At 41.0% G+C, this 5,957-nt stretch overlaps 1 pseudogene; it reads right to left on the bottom strand.

The window, feature by feature from the left end:
- Positions 1-1,097: 1,097 nt before the first annotated feature.
- On the bottom strand, positions 1,098-3,030 carry LOC102874622 (annotated as a pseudogene).
- Between the last annotated feature and the right edge of the window lie 2,927 nt (positions 3,031-5,957).

The following is a 5,957-nucleotide window of genomic DNA, read 5'->3' as shown; positions in this document are numbered from 1 at the left end:
TGCCATCCTCATTGTCTCTGATATACGTAAGCCCATTGTGTCAGTCACGGTGCCAATCCATCTGGTTAAGGGTCCTCCTGCCTTTTGCTGACCCTCCATCTTTCCAATTATTATGTCCTTCTTCAAAGAATAGCCCATCCTAACAATATGCTCAAAGTATATTAGAAGAAGCTTTACCATATTTACCTCCAAGGAGCACTCTGGCTGAACAAAGCAGCAAACAACAAATGCTGGCTAGGTTGTGGAGAAATTGGAACCCTTATTTACTGTTGACGGGAGTGTAAAATGATGCAACCATTATGGAAGGCAGTGTGGTGCTTTCTCAAAAAGCTGGAAATAGAAAAACCATTTGACCCAGCAATTCCACTATTGGAAATATACCCTAAAGAAATCAGAACTGCCACCCAAGCAGTTACATGCACACCCATGTTTATTGCTTCATTGTTCACAACAACAAAGAGATGAAAAAAACCCAAGTGCCCATCAACAAACGAATGAGTATAGAAGCTGTGGTATATTTACACAATGGAACACTATGCAGTACTGAAAAACAAGGAGCTCGTGAAACATTATACAAAATGGATGACCCTGGAGGACATTATGCTGAGTGAAATATCTCAGTCACAAAAGGACAAATACTGCATAATGCCACTGTTGTAAAATAGAACTGACATCAAGGTTGGGGCAAAACTAAGAAAAGGGCATAAATAATATATACTACATTGAAACAGAGGAGGGAAAGAACTGCTTAAAAGGAATATATGATTAGGTTATTATTTGTAGGACAACAGTCAGAATAAGAGCTGCATTGTAAAATGGACTGGGGTGGGGGTGGGAATTATACAACAAAGAAAGAATTTTTTTATGGTGTCAATTTTAAATACATCTTTATTTGAGACATTGCATTTCCCACTTACAATACAGTGATAATAAAGTGCAATGCTAATTCCTTTCCCTATACACATTCCATATTCAAGTATTGAGAATGCCCAGAAATTTAGTCTAGCAGTTTAGACTTTTCAACTGCAGTGTGCTACAAATCTGTGTCCTTCAAAATTTAACTGTGGAACAATGAATGCTAAAATATGCAGGTTGGTTTAGTCAACCTCTTCACTGGTGGGTCCAGAAGAGGCACCACCAGATGGAGGAGCTCCACCGCCAGGGAAGCTGTCGGGCATGCGTCCGGGCACGCCTCCAGCACCCTGGTACAGCTTGGTGATGATGGGGTTGCAGACCTTCTCTAGTTCCTTCTGCTGATGCTCAAAGTCCTCCTTTTCTGCAGTCTGATTCTTATCAAGCCACTTGATAATTTCATTGCACTTGTCAAGAATCTTCTGCTTGTCCTCATTGTTGATATTGCCTTGAAGCTTTTCATCTTCAGCTGTTGCTTTCATATTAAATGTGTAAGACTCAAAGGGAATTGTTAGAAGACACCTTCTCTCTTTGCTTCTCATCTTCAGCTTTGTACTTCTCAGCCTCCTGGACCATTCGTTCAATGTCTTCCTTACTCAAGCGGCCCTTATCATTGGTGATGGTAATCTTGTTTTCTTTCCCAGTGCTCTTGTCAACAGCAGAAACACTAAGGATACCATTGGCGTCAATATCAAAGGTGACTTCTATCTGAGGAACACCACAAGGTGCAGGTGGTACCCAGTGAGTTCAAACTTGCCAAGCAGGTTGTTATCTTTGGTCATGGCATGCTCACTTTCACAGACCTGAATGGGTACAGCAGACTGGTTGTCAGAGTAGGCTGTGAAGGTCTGTGTCTGCTTGGTAGGAATGTAGTATATTCCCCTTGATGAGGACAGTCATGACTCCACCAGCAGTTTCAATACCAAGAGAAAGTGGAGTGACATCCAGGAGCAGCAAATCTTGAACATTTTCAGATTTGTCTCTAGAGAGAATGGCCGCCTGGACAGCTGCACCATAAGCAATAGCCTCATCTGGGTTGATGTTTTTGTTCAATTCCTTTCCACTGAAGAAATCCTGAAGAAGCTTCTGAATCTCGGGAATTCTGGTAGAACTACCCACCAGGACAATATCATGGATCTGTGACTTGTCTAGCTTGGCATCCCTCAGGGCTTTCTCCATAGGATCCAGAGTGCCACAGAAAAGATCAGCATTCAATTCTTCAAAGCGGGCTCAGGTAATGGAAGTATAGAGTTGATTCCCTCATACAGAGAATCTATCTTAGTACTGGCCTGGGTGCTAGAAGAAAGTGTGCACTTTACACACTCACAAGAATTGGAGGCATCTGACAGTCCCCTTGTTTTCACTGATGTCTTTCTTATGCTTGCGCTTGAACTCTTCAATGAAGTGGTTGACCATTCTGTTGTCAAAGTCTTCTCCACCCAAGTGGGTGTCTCCAGCTGTAGACTTGACCTCAAATATCCCATCTTCAATAGTGAGGATTGACACATCAAAAGTGCCACCTCCTAAGTCAAAGATCAGCATATTCCTTTCAGCAACAACCTTTTTGTCTAAACCATAAGCAATAGCAGCAGCAGTTGGCTCATTGATGATTCAGAGGACATTGAGGCCAGCAATGGTTCAAGCATCTTTGGTAGCCTGGCGCTGAGAGTCATTGAAGTAGGCTGGTACAGTGACAACAGCATTGGTAACAGTCTTCCCAAGATAGGCTTCTGCAATTTCCTTCATCTTTGTGAGAACCGTAGACGACACCTCCACTGGATAGAAACTTTTGGTCTCTTCTTTATATTCTATTTGGACCTTGGGCCTGCCTGCATCATTCACCACCATGAAGGGCCAGTGTTTCATATCAGACTGAACAACAGCATCATCAAATCTTCGTCCAATGAGATGTTTGGCATCGGGTACTGTGTTAGTAGGATTCATTGGAACTTGATTCTTTGCCGCATCACCAGTCAATCATTCCATATTGGTAAATGCAATATAGCTTGGGGTGGCCCGGTTGCCTTGATCGTTTGCAATGATCTCCACTTTCTCATGCTGGAAGACCCCTACACAGGAGTAGGTGGTGCCAAGATCAATGCCAGCTGCAGGGCCCTTGGATATGGTTGCTTAGTGCAGGTCCCACGTGGTGGAGGGAAAAAACCATACCTCACGGTGGCTGCTGTGCTAAATGAGACCGCTTTTTTTTCCAAAGAGAAAAATGAAGTGGGGGGAGCAGGGAGGAAAATGTGCAACAATGAATGAATGGAAATCCAAGTTCTTTATAACCTTTCATTAAAATATCCATACATTTTTTTAAAAAAAGTTTATCATCATTGATCTATGCCTAGTATTACCCCAACTTTTCAGGCTCAACAAACTCCACACCACATCTCAAAACCATCAGTTTATCTTCTATCATTCTTATTCATTGTCCAGCTCTCAGAGACACAGGAAGTGATTGAAAAGACCCACCATCGGCTCTCAATAAATATTGACTGCATGTATCAGCCTCTAGATTGGTCCTGTTGCTCCTATGCCTCTCTGATTTTCATGTAGACAGTTTTGACTGCTTACTGTTGGACAAATTCTACTCAAGCAACACATTCTTTAATGCTCCTGGTCCTCATCTTCTTCCTTCTCTGAACTAGCGGCCCGCTAGCCTCCTCTCTTCACTCTCTTACCCCTGTTCCCCTGCCTCTGGAGCTTTATGGCACTGTATGAATAGCTGTGGCTTCATTTCTCGTGGAGGAAACAAGTCATCAAAGTGCAGTTGATTAGACACCTGACATAGTCATATTTTTCTTCTTCATTATTTTGATCCCTCAAAGATCCTAGCAGATTCTAGAATAGCAGTGGATCCCACTCAGGATAACCAGCTATTGTGAGAGTTCCTTGAACATGTATGTACCTAGATTCCCTACTGAGCTTGGTTATTTACAAACATGAAGATTCAAACCTAAATGTCTTTTCTTCCAGTTTTCAAATCCTTACATAACTTGCTTAAGTCTTACTCACTGAATCCTGCTTCCTGTTCCATTTTAATCAGGGTTTCTAACCTGTTGGAATGAGTTCAGTCATGGCCAATGAAACAAAATCAGAAGAGACTTGACTTTAAAAATTGAATGAGGCAGAATGATAGCTGAAATGGGAATTATGACAGGAATTTTTCTTGGAATGAGAGGCTTAGAAGAGACATAGTGACTCCTTTCAGGAGCTTGATTTGAGAGATTTGCTTATTGCTAGGACTATGGAGCATGATACACATTCAGAGTGGTGCAGTTGGCTGCCATCTTTGAGTCTGGCACTCATATTTCCAACTCTATTATCCAAGCGATTTATAAGCTTTACAAACATACTTCTAAGAGGGAGATGACGTTTTAGCAGGGTACCTACCAATCCTTCGTTTTTCCCATTCCAATTACTTTTTTGGTTCATCTATATTTTACAAATTTATGTATATTCTAGATTTGCTTGGTTGGCCATGACTGAACTGGAAAACGTTTACTCAGAGCCCTGATTTTGATGCATAATGGCATATTATATTATATGTATTACAACAATCTGGAACAAGTGGTGCATTAGAGGATGAGTTTGGGGAGGGGGACAGTAGAGAGGAAGAAAATGTTCAACAATGGGAAAAAGAAATGCTTTTTTTTAACAACTAGGATGTTAACTGAATTTTTGCAAAAATTTTTGAAATGTGCCAAATTGTATTCAGGAGGAGAAAGGCAGATATATTTCTTTTAGGGAGCTCTGATGGCTTAGTGGCAAGAAGTTGCAGTGCAATCCCAAAGGCACGCGGTTTGAGGCCATCAGCTGGTTGCTCCATGGGAGAAGGATGGGCAGTCTCCTCCCGTGTGGTTAATTGCCTCTGAAAACCCATTGGAGGTTCAGCTATGGTTCGGTTCTGACCCATTATTACACAACAACAATACTCCTTTTGGACAAGTCTTGCCCTCATCTGTTTTTGGGTTTTTTTTAAATTTTATTTTATTCTTTTTAATGAACGTTTACTGAGATTCTGGATTTCCATTCATTCATTCATTGTTGCATTTTTTTCTCCCTGCCCACCCCACCCCCCCAACACATACACTTTGCTCTTCTCTTTGAAAAGTAAAAGTAAAATTCCTTTATTGGTATACAATCTGTCTCACACACACACACACACTGAGTACACTCCACTATGCAACCTTCATTCGAGATTCTTGTCATAACCATAATACCCAATCATAAATCACTTTTAAACTCTTCTCTCCCTCATCTGTTTCAATGCAGTATACATAATTTATCCAATTTTTTCTCATCTGTTTTAATGCAGTGTTCATTATCTCTCCTCTCTTTCCACATTCTCTCCCGAACCCCTCCTCCACCTATCCTATCTTAGAACAGCATGTTATGTAGTGTTTGCCTTTTTGTGACTGAGATACTTCACTTAGCATAATGTCCTCCAGGCTCCTCCATGTTGTGTAATGTTTCATGATTTCATGGCTTTTCAGTGCTGCATAATATTCCTCTGTGTGAATGTATCATAGTTTGTTGATGGATACTTGGGTTGCTTACAATTCTTTGCCATTGTGAATAATGCAGCAATAAACATGGGTGTGCATGCATCTGTTTTAGTCATGACTATGGATTCTTTAGGGTAAATTCTCAGCACTGGAATTGGTAGGTTAAATGGTACTTCTTTTCACAACTTTTTGAGATAGCGGCAGACTGCTTTCTATAGAGGTTGTATCATTTTACATTCCATCAGTAGTGAATAAGATTTCCGATCTCTCTATAACCTTTCCAGCTCTTATTGTTTGCTACCCTGTTGAACTTTGCTATTGTTGGTGGAAATAGCCTAATTTTTATGGATCATATTATGTGTTTAAAAGATGAACCAATAGAACATGGAAATTGTCAAACAATATCACTAATATCATTGTTGTTGTTGTTATGTGCCGTCGAGTCATTTGCGACTCATAGCGACCCTATGTACAACAGCCCTAAACCGTGCTCTATCCTGTGCCAATCTCATTGCCTCTGACAAACCCATCCCG

Source organism: Elephantulus edwardii, unplaced genomic scaffold, assembly GCF_000299155.1.
Source record: "Elephantulus edwardii isolate Elephantulus edwardi_28Jun2011 unplaced genomic scaffold, EleEdw1.0 scaffold00137, whole genome shotgun sequence".
NCBI classification, from domain to species: domain Eukaryota; kingdom Metazoa; phylum Chordata; class Mammalia; order Macroscelidea; family Macroscelididae; genus Elephantulus; species Elephantulus edwardii.
Note: the sequence above shows the minus strand (reverse complement) of the source record. Positions and strands in the feature narration are given on the sequence as shown.